Source organism: Acinonyx jubatus, chromosome A2, assembly GCF_027475565.1.
Source record: "Acinonyx jubatus isolate Ajub_Pintada_27869175 chromosome A2, VMU_Ajub_asm_v1.0, whole genome shotgun sequence".
NCBI classification, from domain to species: Eukaryota; Metazoa; Chordata; class Mammalia; order Carnivora; family Felidae; genus Acinonyx; species Acinonyx jubatus.
The window spans coordinates 50,042,124-50,052,020 of record NC_069383.1 but is presented as its reverse complement, the minus strand read 5'-3'; the positions used below and the strand labels follow the sequence as shown (position 1 = coordinate 50,052,020).

The 9,897-nt window shown below is 46.4% G+C and overlaps 1 long non-coding RNA gene across 1 annotated transcript in view; it reads right to left on the bottom strand.

Annotated features, from left to right (window-relative positions):
* Window positions 1–1,132: 1,132 nt before the first annotated feature.
* Window positions 1,133–9,897, bottom strand: part of LOC113604071 (uncharacterized) — a 31,199-nt gene continuing 22,434 nt past the window's right edge. The window contains exon 4 of the long non-coding RNA XR_008296784.1: window positions 1,133–2,699. This is a non-coding gene — a long non-coding RNA (uncharacterized LOC113604071). The remainder of the gene's footprint in view (window positions 2,700–9,897) is intronic.

Below are 9,897 nucleotides of genomic sequence, written 5' to 3'. Positions count from 1 at the left end.
AAACCCCAAACTATTGGATATTGAATTTGTTTGAATCATAACAGCATCTGCCAAGTAAGAGTATAATTTCTAGAAGAAAGGGAAAGAGAGAGAGAGATGGGTTGTGGGGATGCCGAGGGGGTCGGGGAGATAGAATTACATTTTCAAAACCAGAGTGTGATGATTTGAAATATCATTTACCAGTCAGGGTGGGTGTGGTTATACTCCAATACGAACAAAAATTTCAGCGGCGTAAAATGGTACAGGTTTATTTCTCACTCAGGTATGTGAGTATTCTCAGGTGGTGGGGCAGCTCTATCCCATTCTGTCCTCACTCAGGGTACGCCATCTAGAATGTCGCCAGTCACCAGAGCAAAGAAATGGGGACATATAAATCATGCACCTGCAAGACCTAAAGTCTTAGAGACTTCCCCTGGGAATCGATACACATCATGTCTGCTCATGTTTCAGTGGCCAAAGCAAGTCACATGCAAAGAGATGGGGACATGAAATCCTACCAGGCACCTGGAAGGAGGGAAAAGGGAGTTACCAATGAATGATAGTAATGACTGCCATCATCATAGCCCTTTATCACAGTTCTCTTTGGACGTCACACAAAATGGATTGTTTTTAGAGGAAGAGGTAGAGGAGGAAGGACAAAATATAATGAAATTGAATTGATGCTCCACTTCTTGGGCACTGCTTAAGTAGAAGCTAGACCAAAGATTGCCTTGGTGTGGAAAACTGTGTTCTATCGATAATGCAGGTTAGTCTTAGAAATGTAACTTAGGGAGAGGTTTCAAATCAGACTTGAGAGTTCTTCAGGAAAAAGGTCAGCATCCATTGGTCAAATTGAACCCTATACTAACAGAGCACAGTTGAACCCCTAGTGAATTAGTTTATGTCATACTAATCCATGGCTACAACTATACTCTTAATTCTAGGTGGCCTCCTGATAGAGCAGTGGGCTAATCAAAAAAGAGAGTCATTTAAGAGACATAGGTTTAGAAAAAAAATTATCACCAGTAAAACCTCACAGGCAATAGGTCAGGATTTACTATCATTATCATCATCACTGACATGCAAACACTCGGTCTAATTTTATTTTATTTTATTCTATTTTATTTTATTTTAATGTTTATTTTTTGAGAGAGAGAGAGAGAGCATGAACGGGGGAGAGACAGAGAAAGAGGGAGACACAGGATCTTAAGCAGGATCCAGGCTCTGAGCTGTCAGCACAGGGCCTGATAACGGGACTCGAACTCACGGATCGGGAAATCATGACCTGAGCCGAAGTTGGACTCTTAACCGACTGAGCCACCCAGGCGGCCCTCCCTCTGATATTTTAAAATTAGGCTCACCTAGTCATTAAAATAGGACTCCAACTGATCTTACCAAAGTGAAATACGTGAACAAAGAAACTCATTATTCAGTAACCATTTAGCAAGCACCTACTATGTGCCTCGCACTGTTCTAGGAAACAAACACAAATTACCACCCTGACAGAATGAATGAGAGGTGTAACCTTAGGTTAACTTGAAAGCGGTGATTATGATTATTTATTTTTAAATATCTTTTCATGAAGACTTTTGGGTTTGAACATCAGATAAAATAAATGTTTTAGTCCTTGGGAAATCTGGGTCATGGCTCTGCGTTCAAGCCTCATGGCCAGCTAGCGTGCATGGGGTCGTTCCCACCCCAGCAGAGCTGTTAGGACAAAACGCTGAGCCAGGAGGAGAATTAGTCTCCTTGCGTCCTTCACCGACTTCCTATATCACATCAAGAAAGGCACTTGACTGGTTCTGTGCTTAATTTCTCCATCAGTCAAAGGAAGGCAATATTTCTTGCTCCTGTTCCCACTCCTCCCAGGGTGTTCCATGGATTAATTACCTACGATCTAGGAAGTGCTCTAAGTGCCTCATAGAAAGGAGTTTTTTTCAAACGCAATGTTCTACTTTGAAACGCCCCTGGAGAAGCATGGGCGTGATTTTGGTGTCTGGATTCCCCAGGAAGGATCTATCTATCTGGAGATGCCACTCTAGCTCACTCAGTGTTCATTTATTGAAAGACCAGCTCCCGGGTAAGTTTGGAGACACAAGCAAAGCGACCATGGTCCCCTTCAAATACACACCTCCCCCAAATTCACAGCAAATGCTTGTCCTGAACTTCTCTTCTCCCTGAAGCCCTTGGTGGACCAACTCGTACCTCCCCTGACAATTTCAGTCTCCCCTTGGCGGCATCTGTGGTTTGAATTTAGATGCTGACACTTACCAGCTGTGTGATCTTGGGCTGGTTATTTAACCTCTCTGTGTCACTCCTCAGCTGTGAAACGAAGATAATAATAGTCATTTCACAGGGTGAGATGGCGGAGGTTTACAGGGAGGACGCAAAATACTTAAGTAGTATCTGGCACCTTGGAAAAGTGCCCTAAATGCTCATCAGTTTTATTATCCCAGCAGATGTCAGATTTGTATTGGACATTCTTACCACCCCGTTCCTGGCCTGGCAGCCTTCTCTGCCATATGCATTTAAGGTTCTTGCAAGCATCCGTTTTCATCCTCTACCTGTTGCACTGTGTGGGGAGAGCTGATAGCATGACGGCCGATGTAAATTATCCTCTGGCCCGCAGGTGCCAGTTGGCAACACTGTAGTGGCCACACAACGGAGAAGTGGGGGCCAGGGCAGGAATGGGGTGGAAAGGAGGGACAAAGTCCCGGTGCCTGCAGAAGGAAGAGAGGGTAGGAAGGGTGATAAGGTGATTCAGTTCAAATCAACTAACACATGTTGACTGACACTGTTGGATGCACAGCACCGCACTTGTGTCTGTGGGGTGTGTGTGTGTGTGTGTGTGTGCATGTGCGTGGGTGAACACACACACACGCATACACACACACAAGCACTCACATGCATAAGCCTGTGCAGGGAGAGGTATAGAAATGTTTAAAAACACAGTGTCTCTGTCTCAAGAAGCTTGCAATCTAATTGAAAGGCTAAGACAAGTAGCCAAAAAATTTAGTTTAGTTCAGACTATGACATGTGAAAAGATAAGAACAAATGAGGGGCCAAGAAGGACACCCAGTCATATGGGGAGTATTGGAGATGGTTTCCTGATGAGGGTGGCACCTGAAATGGCACCTGAAATGATAGGAGGCATTGCCCCATTCATTCCTTCACTCAGTAAAACTTTATTGAGTGCCTACTTTGTGTCAGGCGCTGTTCTAGGTCCTGGGGAAGCAATGGCAAGCCAAATGGACACAGTTCTTGGTGGTAGCATGGAGAAGAGCATTTGGGACATGCGAAATAAGAAAAACAAAGGGACAGAGGCAGGCAAATGTACGTTGGAGCATGGCTGGGACAACGGGGAAGAAGCAGCAGCTGGGAAGGCAGTTGGAAGCATGCGTGGGAGGGTTCAAATGCCAGGCAGTGAGCTTGAACTTCATTCGGGGAGGATGTGCATGTCTATAGAAACAGGAGGAAGTCAAGCAGGGCAGAGCTGGGACTGAGCAAGCCTGATCCACAGGAGCAAGTGGAAAGGATTGGGGAGGGGAGGGGAGGGACGTATCAGAGCCTCCCAATCCTGGGGCTACCGACTGCCAGTGAGGGCGCAGACACAGGAGGTGGCCGAGGGGGCCGCCGCAAGGAAGAGGCAAGCCAGGGAGAAGCAGAAGACTTGGTGTCAGGCCGTGTCACCAGCCTGCCTTTTATAGGTTGTGTTAGCCAGGCTGTTACTTAACCTCTGGGACTCTGTTTCCCCATCAATGAAACCAACCAAAAAAACAAACACCACCGGAGAGTTGTTTTGCGAAATAAAAATAAACTGCATGGTTTTAGACCCTGAGTAAATAGTAATTACCGGGCACTGCATGGATGAAATAAGTAAGGCATTCACTCGTTTAACTTTTCTTGCCCGTGGCCTTATTTGCCTACGGCAGTGTTGGAGCAGATCCTGCAGACAAACGGGTGATCTTGCCCCCACCCTTGGTGACGCTGAAGGGTCAAATGTCTTTACAGAGTAGGGAATGGGTGTTGTTGCTTAATGGGTATAGGGTTTCGGTTTCGCAAGGTGAAAAGAATTTTGGAGATGGATGGTGGTGATATTTGCATAATAATGAGAATGTACCTAACACTACTGAACTGCGCACTTAACAAAGGTTAAGGTGGTAATGTCATGTTATATGTATTTTAACCACAATTGAAAAGAAAATAAAAAATAATAAATGAGGGCAGGTGTAAGAGGAGATAACATTTTTTTTTTTAAGTCTTTATTTACAGTTCCAAGTCTTTGTGACCAGGAGTATGGTGGGAATCAGCAGAGACATAGGATAATCTAGATGATTCCATTTGGGGGGTAGATGGAGAGCTGGGTGGGTTTGGACACACTGAGCTTGAAGTACCAGCCAGACACTGTGTTGAAGCCATCCTGCCAGCCAAAAGAAATGTGAAGCAGGAGGCTGGCACAGAAGATGCACATATGGGGACCATCGGGGCTGAGTGGGGTTGACACGGAGGAAACAGATGTCTCAGAGCTCCATGGAGGACAGCGGAGAGAAGGTGAGAAGACAGCGGCTTTTCTCATGTCAAATAATGGGGATATCCAGGAAAAGCAAACCAAACAGTGGTCTCAGTTAAAGCCAGTCCTCAGGGGGCAGGAGGATGAGAAGGACAAGCACAAGGGGGAAGGAAGGTTCTAGGCCTCTGAGGCAACACCAGGGCCGCACAGCTGGTGTGTGTGCAGCCTGTCACCTAGTCTACCGCCCACGCACCATACTTCCGCGGCTCTACCCCGTCGCCTCCCCCCATGGCTTGCCATTGTTTCCATCACCTCTTCAGACCCCTCCTGTCCCCATGCCTTCTGCTTCCCCAGAACCTCAACCCTGCTTTCTTCCTCAAAATGGCGGTTCACACCTCTCAGCTTCTCCCTGCACAGCCTTTCAACTCTAGCTCCACGCCTCATTCTCTGGAGATAATTTCACCAGTACAGGAAAAAGTGCAAATACAAAGGTCATGACATACTATTCTTTTATTAAATAAGTGACCACAGTTAAAAAGAATGGTGACGGTCAGTGCTAAAGAGAGAATGAGGGAATGGGAATCCTCATATATGTAAGTGGCAAGGTAAACTTGGTGTAACCATCTTGGAGATTAATTTGATGATATTTATTTGTTTTTAATTTTTTTTAACCTTTATTTTATTTTTGAGACAGAGGGAGACAGAGCATGAATGGGGGAGGGTCAGAGAGAGGGAGACACAGAATCTGAAACAGGCTCCAGGCTCTGAGCTGTCAGCACAGAGCCTGACGCGGGGCTCGAACTCACAGACTGCGAGATCACGACCTGAGCCGAAGTCGGACGCTTAACTGACTGAGCCACCCAGGCGCCCCTTGATGATATTTATTTTTAAAAAATTTAAGCGTATTCTCTTTGACTCTGCAATCCCACTTTTCAGCACAGAAGTTTGGAAATCTATCTAGGATGTTTATTACAGCATGCTGAACGTTGCATCAGTAGGGAATTGTGGAATATATTATGGGACATCCATTCAAAGAATTCTGATCAATCAATCCCTGATAAATCTGCATTTCTTGGCCCAGAGAGATTCTATGGTACAGCCCAATATACAGAGGATAAGTCTACATAATAAACGCACACAAATACCCATACATCTACCTAGATATATACAGATGTCTGTTTAAAAATAGGAAAAAAATCAGGAAAAACATGCACCTGCCAATACTGATTATCTCAAGGGGATAAGATTTCTTGGGCAGACACAGGAAAAGAAAGGGGTAGAAATTTCACCTCTGTATATAATGTCTTTTACAAGTGGCAAAATTTGAGGGGGGGGGTGATTTTTCTTTTATGTATTTATCAGTATTTTTCACATAAAGTAAATTTAAAATGTAAATTGAAAAATATTCTCGGTAGAGGCACTCTCATGAGCACAGTTTATTCTTTGATATCAGGCAAAGATGGAGGTTTCTGACAAGCCAATGGATTGCCTGCAACTGGGTCACCTGATAACCCCCATCCAATCAGAAGCGGGTCGGGAGCAGGTGTTCCTGTCCGTGGCCATAGCTGGACTGTGGGGAGGGCGGTTTCGCTTGGAGGGGTCTGTGGAAATGCAGATGTCAACACGGAAATACCTAGTACTTCCCACCTCAGCCCAGGACATAAACTGGGGAAACATGTATATATATTTCAGGGACATGTAGGGAGAAGAAAATTTGAGGGAGCTTAAAAGAAAACTAAAACAGTGCAATGCAGAGAGGGAAAGGAGCCAGTAGAGGGAAGAAATTAGAGACACGAGCAAGCTATTCCTTGAATAAGCATTTACCAAATGACTACTATGTGTGGGTGTCATTCCAGTGCTGGGCATAGGGCACTGAACAAGGCAAGTACGATCCTTATTTTTATAGAGTTCGTATTCTCTTGGGAGGGAGGTTTGAAGGTGGGGGTAGAAATTGACATTAGAAGTTAGGAGTCAATTTAGCTGCAAATGACAGAAGACGTGACATAACGATAGCTTTAGCAAGTTACAGCCTAATTTCTCGGTCACATAAAAGTCCAGAGGGACATGACCCAGGGCTGGTAGGGCCACACCATAATGCCATCAAAGACGCAGGAGCCTATTATCTTGGTGCTCTGGTGTCCTAAGTATGAGGCTTTCACCTCAGAGTCCAACGTGGCTGCCTAAGTCCTAGCAATCGCATTCACATCCCAGCCAACAAGAAGAAGGAAAGAGAATAAAAAGAGTGCTTCTCCTCCTTCTAAAGATACCTCTACTTATATTTCATTGACCAGAACTGAGACACATAGCTATGCCTCACTGCCAGGGATACTGGGATATGTGGTCTTGTTCTGACTGACCACATACCTGGCTAAAATTTGGGGTTCTGCTGCTAAAGAACAAAGAAAGAATGAATGGCAGGAGGTACCTGCTTGTCTCTGCCACAGGAAGAAGTCAGAAAATGAGCCAACAAAAATATCCCAGGGAATAAATGGTTTGATGAGTAAAGTCCTGTGGAAAGAAACAAGATGAGGCTATTTGAGGTGGGAGTGGCCAGGTAAAGTCTCCCCACAGAGGTGAGATTTTAGTGAGATCTGAACAACAGGAAGAGCCAGCCAGCCATGGAAAAATCTGGGGGAAGAACATTCCAGGCAGAGGAAGAGAGCAAGGTGGAAATGAATGAAATAGAATGAAACGGTCGCCATGATTGTGCACACAAACAGACACAGGGTCACGTCTGAGGGGTTCCAAGAGCAGCGGGAACACTAGTGGGGCTTATTAGTGCTCTTTCTTACAGACATTGTGTGCACATGCGTTTGTGTGTGTGTGTGTATGTGTGTGTGTGTGTGTGTGTGTGTGTGTGTGAGAGAGAGAGAGAGAGAGAGAGAAACAGACAGCAGAGGCACTCTCTCTTACTCAGGTGCATGTTTGTCTGTGCCAGACCTTCCAGATTCAAAGTCTCGAGTGGATGAACAATTTGGAGGGCCAGAGATGGCAATCTCATCCAAACCCATCACGATAATAATTATAATAAAGTTTCTGCTACTCAGAGCTATGTTCCCTCTTCCCTGTCAACACCCACTGGAATCCGCGATGTCTTTGCTGAGTGGGGAACTCGGGCTGTTGGCGTCAATGACACTGCGGCATTTCTGTGCAATCAGATGCAACACGTTCTGCTTACGGCCTCTCTTTGGTCCCGCGGCCCCCTCCCTGTGCATCCAGACCTGGCCTATTGTTCTGGTCCCAAGGCAGCTTGGCCAGAAGATGGAAGCCATTAAGAATTGCACATTCATTCCATTCAGGTTCAGGCGATGCCCAGTTCCAATGAAGCCAAATTATTCTGCTGTTACTATGTAATTTAATTCTCGCAGCATCCTAGGAATTGGGCGAATAGATGTTGTTCCCGCGATACCGGTGGAAAAAAGAATTGAAACACAGGAAAGTAATTGATTGACCTAAGGTGAAGAAGCAGGCTGACTGCATCTCAAGACTCTCTCCCTTCGTTGTAAGTGCTTTGTCTGCTGGACCACACGGCCTCCTGACTGGCGTGGCTCCTATTTGAGCCACAGATCGCTAACATAAAACAGCCAAGGGATCCTTGCTCTGTTGCCTGCCGGGGCGACATGTGCTGCTCTTTGGAAGCCAACACACAGTCATGGCGTGGAAAGGGTTACGCGCTTAGACCTGGGGATTTCTGATTCATACAGGAGAACAGCAACATTCAAAAGAGCATTTCTGCCAAGTGCTCTATTTTGAGGCAATCCCGCAGTGCAGCTCCTATCCTAGTTGTGGCCAGGTCAAAGGCAGCGGGAAGGGAGGAAACCGGAGGGTCGCGTTAAAATCTTGGCTGGTGGGGGGAGCAAAAGAATGCCCGTTACCTTGCTGGGCATGTGAATTTTTATCCAAAGGATTAAAGGATATGGATGTGAAGTAGGGACTCGTGAGTTTCTTTCAATTACCTTTCGCAAAGTTACTCCAGGCCGCGTGCTCCTCTTTTACCGCTAACAAAAGGGGATCGTGCTTGAATTCCTTCCAGGGTCTGGGTTCGTTTGTTTCTTTTCCACCCCCGAAGCGAACATTCTGCTCTCAGCTACACAGGTGCACAGCACAGCACCGTGATCTCTCATAAACCCAGCTCCAGCCAAGGCGCTCACAGACACAATGGCTGAATTTATGAGGCACACGTCAGCAGGGGGCAGGGCTGGCTCAGGGGGACAGATTAAGGGGCTCCTCGCTTCTATGTTACCAGGTCAAATTAAGTGCTGGCCAGGTGTCCCTACAACACACTCCCCACTAATAAACGGGGGTCTTGTGTGAAAAATGGTCCCAAGACCTTGAATCAACTTTCATCGTAGACAGCAATCTCATCAAGGGTGTGAATCTGCCAAAATATCAAGACGGTCTCAGCAAGAACTCGGATTCAATCTAGCTTTAATGGCCGGCACCTTTCGAGGTTAGGCAGCAAATACAGCGGGGGCTGGATGTTTTCTTTGCCTGAGGCTCCGCTTAGAATTTTATCACAAAGGCCAAAGCCCCAAGGGCGTAACTGCAGGCGTGTGTCTAGCATGAGGATGAGTTAGCTTGGGGACAGGGAGACCCAGGCTCAAGTCTCAAGTTTCCTACCTTCGCTTCGTGGCCTAGGCAAATCTCTCTCTTCTCTGTCACACAGGCTATTTCCCACCCCTTTGCACTGGTGAGGATCGAATGCGATGGCGTATATATAGTCGTTCGCTTGCAGTAAATGCTGAATAGGCGTAGACACTAGCAGTGTTAGGTGTGAAAAGGAGCGCGTTGTATGACAATTGGGCTTTTTCCAAGCAGTTTTTATGGAAGAAGATCAGATCAGAGTGAGTTGAAGTCACAGGATCATTTCCAGGCCCTCATTGGCTCTCAGGAGGACACCCCTCTGTGATCCCGTCTTCTCTGGCAGCTGCCTCCCTTAATAGACTCGTCCCCTCCCCATTCAGGCCCTGGTGCTCCTGCTAAGGCTCTCAGCTGTGCGTCAGCTGGGCCAGCGACTTCTAGAGCTGGCTCTCTCCACAGAGCCTCACGAGATGAAGCTCTGTTTCCTGGCTCTGTCTCCATTCAGGGCCATTGCCGGATAAAAAGTACAATCACTGAATCCACGGTGGCCTGGCACGGAGCGCTATCTGTGCACACGGTACGGATAGCCATGACGTGTACCTGGCATTCTCCTGGGGACAGCAGGCAGCCAAGGCCTAGACACTTTCCCTAGGAAAGCCCTGGACATGTTAATAACTTGGAAGGAGAAAAGCCTCAGAAGAAGGTGCACATGATAAATGGTTTATTACATCAAGGACCCATTAGAAAAATTAATTAGAAGGTAAAAGAGAATGGAAGAAAGAGATGTGGCAGCTCCCTCTGGCCCAGTCACTTTCTCTCGGATCCAA